Below are 14,903 nucleotides of genomic sequence, written 5' to 3'. Positions count from 1 at the left end.
ATAAACTATTGGCACTTAATCAAGATAAAAAGCTTCTGCACAATATGGAGGGGCACCTGAGTGGCTCAGTTGGTTGGGCATCCAACTTTGGCTCGGGTCATGATCCCACAATTTGTGAGTTGGTGCCTCACATCAGGGTCTGTGCTGACAGCTCAGAGCCTGGATCCTGCTTTAGATTATATGTGTCTGTCTGTCTCTCTCTCTCTGCTCCTCCCCTGCTCATGCTCTGTGTGTCTCTCTCCATCAAAAATAAATTAAAATTAAAGAAATTTTAATGAAATTTTTTTTAAAAAGGCAACCTATGGAATGGGAGAAGATATTTGCAAATACCATAACTCATAAAGGGTTAGTTTACAAAATCTATAAAGAACTCATCAAACTTAACACCCCCAAAATGAATAATCTAATTACAAAACGTACAGAAGGCATGAATAGACATTTTTCTAAAGAAGATATCCAGATAGCCAACAGACAAATGAAAAGACGCTCAACATCACTCATCCTCAGGGAAATACAAATCAAAACCACAATGAGATAATACCTCACATCTGTCAGAAGGGATAAATTCAACAACAATGGAAGCAACAGGTGTTGGCAACGATGTGGAGAAAGGGGAGTGCAAACTAGTGCAGACACTCTGGAAAGCAGTATGGAGCTTCCTCCAGAAGTTAAAAATAGAATTACCCTATGACCCAGCAATTGCACTACTAGGTATTCACCCAAAGAATATAAAAATACTGATTTGAAGGGATATCTGCACCCCATTGTTTATAGCATCATTATCTACAATAGCCAAATTATGGAAAAAGCTCAAATGTCCAACGACTGATGGATGGACAAAGAAGTGATATACATATACAATGGAGTATTAGTTATAAAAATGAATGAAGTCTTCCTATTTGTAATGAGGTTGATGGCGCTATAGAGTATAATACAAAGCTAAATAAGTCAGTCACAGAAAGACAAATACCATATGATTTCACACATGGAATTTAAGAAACAAAACAGATGAACATAGGGGAAAAAAAGAAAGAGGCAAACCAGAAAAGAGGCTTTTAACTATAGAGGGCAAACTAAGTGTTGTGGGAGGGTAACTGGGTGGGGGGATGGGTAATTGGGTGATAGGTATTAAGAGGGCACTTGTGATGAGAACTAGATAATGTAAGTGATGAATTATTAAATTCTACACCGGAAACTAATAATATTAAACTATATGTTAGCTAACTGGAATTTAAATAAAAACTAAAAAAAAAGGAACTTAACATTGGCAAACTCTTAATTACTGACACTGAAGCTAGAGAGGGCCAACTGACAATTTCAATTTCTAATATGGAAACATTTAATCAACAATGGTAAACAAATTGCTGTATTTCTATTATGCAGATTCTACACTGCAAACACATATTTGCTTCTTTGGAAAACCAACATCTTTTAATAACATGATATTATGAAATCCTTCAACTGCCTAAATTCCCAGTGTGGATTGTTCCCTATAAAATCTTTTTATTTTTGAAATCAGAAAATACTTTCTAACGTAAGAACCATAGTTTCAAGCCCTTCTGGGTTATACCACTGCAAACGCAGACAGTTCTGTTACAACCAGCAAATGTGGCTAGTGGGTGCCATGTTGTTTGCCTTGGCAAAACAAAAGCTTTGTACTTCCCTCATCTAGCCATTTTGTTGGTAGTCTAACGCAAAAACAGAAGTGTGTTCACCTGTGGCTCATTTTTTTCTAGTTCCTAAGAATATATTTGCTTTCATCATCTAAACTAATACACTGTGGTATTGAAAACTAAGCTTTTGGTTTCTTCCAAATAGTTTAGGAAAATATTAATATCTTTCAGTCCCTTGCCTGAAAATTCCTGAGCATAAATATCTCTTTAACTTGCATAAGTCCCAAAATTCTTTCATCAGGAGAAAAATACTGTCTTTACATCAACTGAGTAGTTAAATGTCTCCCCAATATTTAGCAGTATTGAAAATAATAAAATCAGAATAACACAATTAGAAAAAATATGTTAATGGCATGCATATTACAATCCTTATCATTCATTTATTTTTAAAATTATGTCATCCTACAAGTACTACACAAACAGTAGCATGGAGCAGACCCTTCATCAGCATTTAACTCAGACACATCTATGTAATTCAAAGGAACTAATAATATTCCATTTTGTTTATGTACACTGATTCAATCATGTTGGTTAAATTTTTACCATTTGTATCTTTCCTTAGGTCACCAAAAATAATTTGTGTAATTGTCCAAAGTAGTTATTTACCTTACAGATATTATGGGGTTTTGATCATAAAAGTATTTCATATTGTCCTGGTTAAGCTTCCAGGTATTTAGTTTAAAATAAACTTAAAATAAAATAAAAGCTATTTCAATTATTTATATAGTTCCTACTCTCCTTTTTTGTGGTAAATATTGTAACCATTTGCGTAGTTTCTTTTCCACCTAGCAGTTAACCCCTGGAAGTCAATTAAAAAAGAAATTTCTTAACCTACTGGTCAAATTAAGGAATTCTTGGCTCATTACTGCTCTGGTCTTCTTAAATGGAAACTTGTTTTGACACTAATTTGTTTATACAAGAAGTAAGAGACTGATAAGTCTGTTGTATGTGTATGTATGAGTATGGTTCATAGAAACTAATCTCAAAATATTTATTGTGAGTCAACTTGCCGTATGAAAGTTCATCTTCAAAATATATGAGAATAGAAGGATACAAAATCAATGTACAGAAATCTGTTGCATTTCTATACACCAATAATGAATCAGCAGAAAGAGAAATTAAGCAATCAATACTGTTTACTACTGTACCAAAAACAATATATCTAGGAATAAACCAAACCAAAGAGGTGAAAGACCTGTACTCGAAAAACTATAAAATACTGATGGAAGAAATTATAGATAACGCAAAGAAATAGAAAGACATTCCATACTCATTTAATGCAATCCCTATCACTTAACACAATCCTTTATATTTGATACAATCCCTATCAATATACCACCAGCATTTTTCACAGAGCTAGAACAAACAGTCCTAGAATACGTATGGAACCACAGAAGATCCCAAATAGCCAAAACAGACTTGAAAAAAGAAAAACAAAGCGAGAGGCATCAAAATTCTGGACTTAAAGTTACATTACAAAGCTGTAGTGATCAAAACAGTATGGTGCTGACACAAAAATAGACACATAGATTAATAGAACAGAGTAGAAAACCCAGAAAGGAACCCAGTATATGGCCAAATTACCTTTGGCAAACAAGAAAGAGTATCCATTGGAAATAACACAGTTTCTTCAACAAACAGTGTTGGGAAAACTGGACAGCGACATGCAGAAGAATGAAAATAGACCACTTTCTCACACTATAGAAAAAAAAATTCAAAATGGAAGAAAGACCTAAATGTGAGACAGAAAACCATCAACACCCTAGAGGAGAACACAAGCAGTAACTTCTTTGGCATCGGTCATAGCAACCTCTTTCTAGTTATGTCTCTGAGGCAAGGGAGACAAAATTAAAAACTACTGGCATTTGATCATGATAAAAAGCTTCTGCACAGTGAAGAAAACAATCAACAAAACTAAAAGGCAACCTATGGAATGGGAGAAGATAATTGTAAATGACATATCTCATAAAGGGTTAGTATACAAAATCTATAAAGGACTTATGAAACTCAACACCCAAATAATGAATAATCCAATTACAAAATAGGCAGAAGACATAAATGAACATTATGGCCAACAGACACATGAAAAGATGCTCAACATCATTCATCATCAGGGAAATACAAATCAAAATTACAATGGGATATCACCTCACACCTGTCAGAATGGCTAAAATTAACAAAACAAGAAACAGGTGTTGGCAAGGATACAGAGAAAGGGGAATCTTCTTGCACTGTTGGTGGTAATGCAAACTGGTGTAGCCACTCTGGAAACAGAATGGAGCTTCCTCCAAAAGTTAAAAATAGAACTACCCTTCAACTCAGCAATTGCAGTACTAAGTATTCACACAAAGATTACACAAATACTGATTTTTAATGTTTATTTATATTTGAGAGGAAGAGAGAGTGCGCAGGAGCGAGCAATAGAGGGGGAGGGGCTGAGAGACAGAGAGTGACACAGATTGCGAAGCAGGCTCTAGGCTCTGAGCTCTCAGCACAGAGCCCAATGAGGGGCTCAAACTCACAAACCTTGGGATCATGACCTGAGCTGAAGTTGGATGCTTAACCTACTGAGCCACCCAGGTGCCCCAACAAATATACTGATTTGAAAGGATACATGCTCCTTTGATGTTTATAGCAGCATTATCTATAATAGCCAAATTATGAAAAGAGGCCAGTTGCTCACTGACTGATCAGTGGAGAAAGAACAGATGGTGTGTGTGTGTGTGTGTGTGTGTGTGTGTGTGTGGGTATGTATGTACGTGTGTGTGTGTATATATATATGGTATATACATATGTGTGTGTATATATACATACACACACACACACACACACACACACACACATACATATAGGGTAGGTGGGTGGTGGGGATGGGTTAAATGGTGATGGGGATTAAGTAGTATACTTGTCATGAGCAACTGGATGATGTATGGAAGTGCTGAATCACTACATTATATATCTGAAACTGGTATTACCCTCTATGTCAACTAGCTAGAATTTAAATAAAAATTAAAAAATATATATCTTGAGAATATTTTCAATATGATGTCTAGAGACCAGCTGAACACTTACTATTTATCTCAAAAACCAATGAGATTACCCCAAATGAATTTATATATAAATATTGAATTGAAACACCACAAACAGGTACCACCAGAAAGTCAGCATTTTTAACAATTTTATGGAAAATGTAAAGCTTATGGGAGTCATTGAAGGAGAAACATCCTATGTTTGGCTTTGACCAAATGTTGATTCATTCCTTCCAAAGGGGAAAAAACAAAAATTGCTAGTAAAAAAAAAGTTGTTGATCCTTTCTAAGGGTCTCATAGACAAAGTTCACGTCATAGCTCAATGCCACAGAGCAAGGACCAGACACGGGAGAATAAGCAGAAAGCCAAATTTTCAGGAACTGCCAGAATGTCATGCAAATGTATTTGTGCTTTATTGAGTGGTTCACCTCAACTCACATGCAATGGAGTACAAGGTAAGTGACTGACACAGCTAGCCACCTTTATTGGTGAGGAGGGGCAAGTAGAGAGGAGTACAATTCCCCAACTAACTTTAGGAAAATTAAAATATGTGGACTAAAATGATTCAGCATTTCAGATTTCTCTGATGTGCTTGGCTTCTCAGAAAATCCTTCCCTAGTCACCAGTGTAAGATGAATGCCAAAGGGATACATGTGGGGCACCAGCAGCAGTTTGCTATGAAATGTTTCTTAATTACTGAATGGGTCATTATTAATTCATCATGTTGAAGTTTGAGAGAACTCTTGTAATAAAACCACTCTTTTACATGCTGGTTTTGGACTAATTGAAAAGTAAGACATAAATAATAGAGATGGAAATTAAAATCTCTTAAAATGGACATTTGTAAGTGAGCCTTACTCAGAAGGTCAAGTGATCTTCTGAATATCAGAATTAAACAGTGAATATAGAACAGCTATTCATAGTAGATTAGTACATACCTCTCCCATAGGCAAGGCCATATCTCTACACTCACCTCATTACTGTGAGTGATTGAAAGAAAGCACATTCTCCAGGCATATCAGCTTCTAAAATATAAAGTGGCTGGGTGATGCATTCCTGATTCGTCTACCAACCTTACCGATAACATAGGTCATTTCATCAAAAATGAAGAAGCCCTTTTCCTTAAAATCTCATTTCTACTATAGATTTCTCATAAAAATTTTATTAACATTGATTGCAACAATTATCTTTTTAACCCGTAGATCCTCAGCTTGTAGACAATATATACAACCTTGTAGCTGGCTAATATATTTATTTCGTGTTAGTAACTGATTATGAATTTTAATATAATAGTAAGTGAAACATACACATTTTCAATTTGGTCTCCAAGATTAAGTATTTTCTTTTAAGCTTTTAGTGCATTTTATAGTATTATAAAACAGTGAGTCATTATTTTTCATAAACACAGGAAACCACAGGTTGATGAGTCCATCATTCATTTGGCAAAACAATGATATAATGGCCTTAGGTTACCTTCTCTTTTGATGTTCCCTTTTCATTGCAAAATGACTGCAGCAGATCCAAGCTACATTTACAATGAGTCAAAATCATCTAAATTCAGAAATGGGAAGAGAGGAGTTCTATTTTTGCATCACTTTCTTTTATAAGAGATTACAATTTTCCCTAGAAGCACAATATATGACACTAACACCTTCTCTTTCTTCACATAGGCCTGCATTTAATCACATATCTGGTATTCCTACCTTCAACAATAGCTAAGAAAGTGAGTGCCTGGCATTTTCCTATCTACAGAGGGAGACAGTCATTTCCAGAAAGAAAGAAGAGTGGGAAGTGGGCTTTTCGTAAGCAAGCAGCGTTGTCTGCCACTGTCTTTGCCTATTTTGTATATAGAAGCAATTACTTACCACGGTATTCTTGTGCTCATGAAAAATGTCATAGTATAGATCTAACAAGCTCACACATACACATACATTTGTAACATAACTGACCTATGTAAAATAAGAAAATAGATTTTTTTAGGTCTGTCGTTAGTGCAGATAATGCTATGGCATGAAAAGTACTATGCAAAGAGAGGCCCATATATTTGGCCGAGAAAGCCAGCAAGAAGGGAATCTAAAAGATTCATTCAGGAAAAGCCCTCATGAAAGTGGGGGGAGAAAGTGAGAGGAAGAAAATAATATGATAGCAGGGAAAATGTCAAAAAATTTCTCCCATCCCATAAAGAAGCCTACTGATCTCTGTTGTTCAACGGGTGAAATCTGCAAGTTCTAAAAGTACAAAGATTAGTACATTTTGGGGGCAAGCAGTATCAGTAATGGGTGGAGAGGAAATATCAGATGTCTGAGGACAGATATTAGAAATTTAGAGACATGAACATAAAAAAGATATAAAAACTACATATTGAGTCATTAGGAATGAAATGTTTGAGTTAGTACCCATAAGACCTTCCACCTGAATACTTGTGCTTCATACGGTTTTGGATATTGCAAGAAATGAGATATCTATATATCTATATATCTATATATCTATATATATCTATATATCTATATATAGATATATATAGATATATAGATATATAGATATATAGATATATATATATGGCATTTGTTTCTAAGCTTTCCCTTCCGTTGATAGACCAATTAACTCTGTATCTAGTTTTATAGGATCTGACCTATGCTTTCAGTTTCTAAGTAGGTCAAGGGTCTCCAAGACCACAATCAGCCTTCAGGATTCACTAGAATGACTCACAGGACTTAGAAAAGCTGTTATTTTCATGGTTACAGTTGCTTACAACAGAAGGATCCATGCAAAGAGAAAATACTCATGGGAAATCAGGTACAAACTTCCAAGGGCCCAATCCTGATGGAGTCTCACAGATGCACTCAAATTTCTCAGCAACAATGCATGACAGCATGTGTGAAGTATTGCCCATCAGGGAAGCTCATATAAGCCTTGGTGTCCAATGGTTTTGACAGGAGGTCATTCATGTAGGCACACAACACCCAAGTAACTGATCTCAGCTACTCAGAATCCAGGTTTCAGAACAAAAGCATGCATTCACCATATATTGCACTGTTTGCCTAAACTATTTGATTAAACTGATACCATGTGGCTCAAGGCCTCAGGCAGTATTCAGGGAGTATTAGGCAGAAGACTGTGGACTCAGAGCTAAACTTGCAGGAAACAGCCAAGGACCAGTGGTGAAGACAGGCCTTTCTGAGGGAATGTGCAAAATTTGAGTCGGCGCAGCTTACCGAATCAAACCTTTTCTTCACAGTTCACTGCCTCTATTCAGTGAGCTAGGTTATCTTACAGCAAAATGATCAAAATATTCTGAGCATCTACATCCAGTGAAGCATTTATATTACAGATAAAATAGTATCAGTATGAATATGCCTAACATTTGGGGGGGCCGGTATGGGGTAGGGAGAGATTTAAAGAAACAACAAATTCATTCCATAAAACCATTACATTTATATATTTTTTATATTAATTTGATTATTTGCTGCTTCTTCTGATCAACAATTACTTGTATTTTAGGGTAAATTTGTGCAGAACTACTAAGCAGAGAAAATAAGTGATGATTAGCTAAATTCAATTTTTCCTCAGGCCAGTCACTTTCAATCAGCATTACATCCTGAAGAGGCTTTAACTTGACCCCAACATATTTGATCATGAGTAAGCCATTTGAAGTTTTCCCTGGCTGTACTGGGGGTTTTTTATTGATTTTTTTCTTCCTTGTTTCTTTTGAAACATCCTCTGTGATATCTTCCAATTCTCTAATGCTTTCTTCTGCAACATACAATGGACTGTTAAACTTAATGTATATTGTTCATCTAACACATCATTGATTTCATCTGTTTTGATTTGTCTTTTCGACATCCAAAATTTCTGTCCATTTTGAGCATGTGAAATGAAACTAGAATAACTGTTAATGTCCTTATATGCTAATTCTACCTGTTTGTCACTTCTAGTTCTATTTTGATTGAGTTTTGACATTTTTTATAATTTTTTATTGATTGTCGGATACTGCATATTTTACTTTTTTGGGATGTTAGAAAAGTTTCTATTGCTATAAGTATTCTTGATCACTATTATTCTTAATAATGCTTCAGTGAACATGGAGGAACAGATGTCTTTTCAAGATACTTATTTCAATTCTTTTGGATAAATATTTGAGATTCAGTTATCTGAAACTTCTACAAGACAGTTGTTGGGCTCACCTCATTTGTTTTCCATATTGCAGGGAACACTGCTCCTCACTGCCTGATCGCAGGTGTTCAAAAGTTTCATCACATACATTATGTTTATTGTTTGTTTCCTCTTGCATTAAATGAGGGAGTAAATCTGATCTATGTTTCTCCATGTTGATTCGAAATTAAAGTTCTCTTTTCTCTATTTTAAAGGGTTCTTGTCGCTGCTGTCATTGTTGTTTTATCATTGTATTCCTGTGATAACAAATAAATACAATTTTGGTGTCTTGAACAATAAAAACGTATTACCTTACATTTCTGTTGGGTAAAAGTAGAACACAAGTCTCTGAACTCAAGTGTAGGTAAGGCTACTTTCCATTCTGGAGGCTGCAAGGGAGATCCACCTCCCTTCCTTTCCCAGATTCCAGAGGCCACCAGCATCCTGTGGTTCACTACCTTCTCTCTCCATATTCAAAGACAGTGACTGTTCTTTTCACAGAGCATCACTCTGATGTTTCCAATTTTACATCAATTTCTCTGGCTCTGACTCCCCACTGGCCTCCCTCTTCCACTTAAGGACACTTGTGAATTCATTGTGCCCTCCTGGATAATCGAGGATAATCTTTCTATCTTCTAACTAGGAACTTTAATTCCATATACAATCATAATTTCCTTTTTGCCATTTAATATAACATAATCATGGTTCCAGGGACATTTTTGGGGTCCATTATTCTACATACCACAACAAGACAGAGTTAGGTTTTGCCTTTTTTTTTAAGTTTGTTATTGACAGAGAGAGATATCGAGTGGAAGAGCAGAGAGAGAGGGAGAGAGAGAGAGAGGGAGAGAGAATCCCAAGCAGTCTCCACACTGTCAGTGCAGAGCCAGATGTGGGGCTCAAACCCTCAAACTGTGAGAACATGATCTGAGCCAAAACCAAGAGTCAGACAATCAACAGAGTGACCCAGTACCACATGTTTGGTCTCTTTAATCCACTGTTAAAATTTATATATATATTTTAAAAAATTTTAACTTTTATTTATTTTTGAGAGACAGAGCATGAGTGGGGGAGGGGAAGAGAGAGGGAGAGACACAGAATCCAAACTCTCTAAGCTCTGAGCTGTCAGCACAAAGCCCAATGTGGGGCTCGAACTCACGAACCATGAGATCATGACCTGAGCCAAAGTCAGACGCTTAACCGTCTGAGCCACCCAGGTGCCCCTAATATTTCCATTTTTAACTGGAGAGTCTGAACACTGTACATTTAATGTATTTATATAGTCATTATATTAGTTTACAATCTTGCTGTTTTCAATTTTATTGTTATTTTATCCAATTTATTCTTTAATAAAGTATATTTTAATTTCATTTTATGTCTTCCAACATGATACTATGTGTTACTCTGAGTTTACTTCATTTTACTTACTTGTTATAGTTGTTGCAACTGTCATATTGACTAATTTTCCTCCTGCTTATGGGTTACATTTGGAATACTAATTTGTGGCCACCAGGGTTTTGTTGTGTTTAAGTATTTTGATTTTTTTGTTTTAACAGTAGGTTCAGTTGCATGTAAAATAGCTTAGTATTTTCAAGCCTCAATTTCAAGATTTTTTGGCAGAACTAGAAAGATTTTGTTCTTGAGCTAGTTTAGCTCAACAATTCAACTGATTCAGTCACATTATTCATTATCATTCTGTTCATAATTCAGTCTTAGTGAGCTGTATGTCTCTAGAAACACATCCATCTATTCATGATCTTTGTTGATGAGAAGACTCTGGGAATTGTTTTACTCACAGCTTTGCAGCTGTTGCTTTCTCCAGTACTTGTTCTTTGCTTGGCTTCATGCATTCTCACCTTGTGCATGAGCAGCTTAGTTCTCAGCCAAACGAACCCAACTGCTCATGTGTAGCCCCATGTACATTTCAAGAAATACTTTGCTGCATATTTCCCTCTCTGTGGTCGTCTGCTCCACAAACTCCAGCTATATCAACTTCTCCAAATTCCAATCTCCATCTCCTCAAATCAGCAAGAATGTCACAGTTGGCTTGCTTTCCCACTTCTTGTACCTGCACGCATGGTACAGAAATGGACTCTAGGCAGGAAGTGATGTCATTGTAAAATTTATCTTGCTTGTTTCCATTCTCTCAGATTTCTATCTTGTTCCACCTGTTGTCTAATATTAAAGTAATGTTTCATTTTTATTTGTAGGTCCTCTTGTTATTTACAGAAGAGGGCAAATCCTGTTGCAGTTATGTCATTATGAACACGATCATTTTTTGATCTTTCCAGTGTTTTCTGGTTAATCAGTGAAAATTCTCAGTTTCCTATTGTATTCCAATGATATCTTCACCAAATCATGGTGCCTCATAGAATATTTACATGTACGATACTCTGAAAAATCTGCTACTTGTGGATCCCTGATATAAAAGCAGAGTTGTCTCTATGTTTTTTATGTCACATATTTGTAGAATAACTTGAAGTATTTATGTTTGATAAACAAAATGTATAGCAGGCTACTTTAAAAATTTTTGGCTAATGTGAAAACATTGGGCTTTAAAACGTGCTTTCATTTTATGCCTAACAGGAACATGATGAAAAAATCTAAATTGTCATGATATTAATTAAATGTAAAATGGAATAGACAAGGTTTCAAACTGAAGATGATAGTTTTGCAAAACAGATAACTATACTGTATTCATTTATGTAATGATTTTTAAAATGCTCTTTTAATAGCATGCTTCCAGCCATCAACTGAGTTTCAGTTGACACTAATCTAATCTACTGATTATTCAGAAAGCAAGACTAATCTCACTTCTTAAGGAATGGAATTAGTCAATCATCCAGCAGCAATGAAACATACATTTGGAAAACATTTCCCATTTGGTTATTTTTCCCAAGAGAGTTCACTGACATACAAAATCACAATAATAAAATGTCCATCAAAATATTTTTGGAAATAAATGTCAAAAATCAAAAACTATATTAGGAAGCAAATGACTGTAAGTCACGTCATACCACTGATTCTCTAATGAACATTTATTTAAAAATTTATTTAAAATTTCTCAAAACAACACTATCTCAATCTTATTCCTTTTGTTTGTCGGTAAGAATTGCCCAACATCTATGGAGAATACTTCCTAATATAGCAATACTTCCTAATTTATTCTCTCCAAAACTTGTACAAGTGAAAATATGAATGAGCATAAGACTGAATTTTTCCATGATGAAGCAAAATCTGATTCATTAGACAAGTAAATTTTATAATAATAAAAGGAAAAATAATATACAATACGGTTCCATTTCGTGATGCTAAAGATGAAAAGAAACACTAAAAGCAATCTAAAATATCAGATATGCAACAGGCTTCTTTCACTATAGACTTAGATTAACAAATGCTTATGAACAAAAATGCTTACTAAAAATAACCATAGGTTATGTAGAGTTACTTTATTTTAACAACATTTGATCACATTATAATCTGTACGAATTCTGACCTTGAAAAAGATCTTGCTTTAAATCCTTTACGTTAACAAACCTTTTATAATCATTTGATATTGTAAAAAACTAAATTTATGTGGTATCCAAATTTACATTTTTATAAGTTAAACTTGATAATTGTATTACATAACCCTCTGTTTTTCCTTAATTTTATTAAATTGAGCAACTAAAATATAACATTTGTACATTAAATCTACCAACCTTAATTTTATTCTGTAAATTTTTCATTTTTTTAAATTTTTAAATTCATTGTTAATTAGTTTTCTGTTTTGAATAAATGTTTTTCATGTATAGCACCGCAATGTCTTTTTTATCTTTTCTTCCTCTGGCTTTATAAATTTAAAAATATTTTGTAGTTAAATTTATATATTTCTCCTTGATTTTTCTTCAAAATTATTATGTCTCACTTAATACCTGCTTTTGAGTTTTATTATTTATATTTAGTGGGGTTTTGCCATAATGTTGTTTTTCTTATAATTTTAAATTTTGGAATCGTTCCATTTTAGGTATTTTGTAAGCAGTATAAACTATTAATTCTGTTTAAATTTTTATTACATTCAATAAAGTAACAATTACTAATGTTTCTTCTGTTTCATGGCTTACATTTTGACATCTTTTTCATTTTTTTTTGAAGATATGTAAATTTTCCTTGATATGGTTATTTCTGATGTTTTAAAAATTATGGATTTTGGCTTACATCTAAATTTTAAAGCATTAACCAAATATTTCTTAAATTTGGAGTTAAGAGTGTAACATTATCTTTAGCATTTTCCTAGCTATAGCATATAATTAACAAATCTGTTACCTTACTATCTCCCTGAACTGACTTCTCAATCTTTTTAATGTTTTCCACATATATTTTTGTTATTATGCTATTTTATACCTTCCATATTTTCTCTTTCAAGAGGGCTGCTGATATCTGGATTGAGAATTATAGCCAATTTACAAATATAATATAAACTTTTATTTATTCTGAATTGGCTTTAATGTTAACTTCCAGACTTCATATTCCTTATTTCTTCTGTTTTGAATTATATCTTGTTTCAGGTTGGAGCACATCTTCCAGTAACTTCAGAAGATAATGACGGATATATTTGCTGATTTTCCAACTATTAAAACATGTTTACATTATTATTTTATACATGAAATTTACTTTGAATAATTTAGATCCTATGTTGTTATTCACAATATATTTTTAACTACTGTCTACCCTAAAGTTGGAAGCTTGCTTGATTTAGTTGCTATGTATGTATTTATGACTCTTTTTCCCTCTTGCACCTTGTAATAATTTTTCTTTATTATTGTGTAAACCAGAACTCCTGATTTTGCCTAAAGCTTGCTCCTCCAGCACTTTTCTGCATCTTGACTATAGCCCAGGATTAATATTTGAGTATCTCTTTCTGTCTCACCAAATCCTTCCATCAGGTGTACATTAAACATATATGCATTGCTCAACACCTTTTCACCACTTTCTCTGCTATCACTCTGGACCATGGCAACATTGCCTGGCCTAAGTCACAGCCCTACTGCTAAATTAAATGTCTCACTTGAATCTATGTTTGAAGCAGCAGGCACAGTGATTCTACTATAATGTCAGATCATGGCTCCTCTTTGCTTCCTACACTACTCAGACTAAGAAAGATACTCTCTACAGTGGTTAACAAGGCCCCACAGCTTTTGCTGCAGTTATGTCTCTGATGTCATGTCCTGTAATTTCACTCCGCACCCTTTTGATAGGATTCTTGAATTCCTGTTATTTCTCAGACACTGCAGGCACTCTCCCACCACAAGGCTTTTGTAGTAGCCTTTCCACTTGCATGGAACGTTCTTCCTCCAGCTACTGCATGACTCACTTCTCACCTCCTTCAGATTTTATTTCACTATCACATTTCGATTGGAGAGACTCACCCTATCAATGTTCACTAACTCCTCTTTCTAGGGTTTTTTTAAAATAATTGATTTGAAATTTAGTAAATAAAAATAATTCACAATAAAATGTTGATGATATCAAACAGAACTAGTTATTTCTACTAGGCTTCCTTTTATAAGTTGAAGGAACAAATATTTTTATGTGTGGCAATTTTAGGAAAATTTGAAAAAACTTAGATTTTTTTTAAGGCCATTTCAACAAGTTTTTAATTTGTTTTTCTTTTTCTTTTAATTCTGAATGGCCAAAATTTGGGAAAAACGCAATAAAGTAGAATTGCCAATGAAGACAAAATACACACAAAAATCATATTCTTCAAGGGCAAAGGAAATTCATGCAGTTAATAGTTTTATAATATACAATAACTAATATGTATATTAGTAACCTAATGTTATTTTCAAGATTAATAAACTTCATAAAAATTAAAGTTCAGACTTAATAGAAAATCTGGGTAATAAAAAAGTAATTTCTGTAATCTGGCCACAAGGAAACTTGATAATTTTATAAAAAGAAAACCAAATTTCTAACAGTGCTTTTAAATATCTACCATGTAAAAATGTAAAGTTTAGGGTCCAGAAACCCTTTCCTTTAGTAATATGTGCATTAACATTGAAACAACTTA

The sequence above is a fragment of the Acinonyx jubatus genome, chromosome B3, assembly GCF_027475565.1.
Source record: "Acinonyx jubatus isolate Ajub_Pintada_27869175 chromosome B3, VMU_Ajub_asm_v1.0, whole genome shotgun sequence".
In the NCBI taxonomy this organism is placed as follows: domain Eukaryota; kingdom Metazoa; phylum Chordata; class Mammalia; order Carnivora; family Felidae; genus Acinonyx; species Acinonyx jubatus.
The sequence above is the reverse complement of the archived record's forward strand: the minus strand, read 5'-3'. Positions refer to the sequence as shown.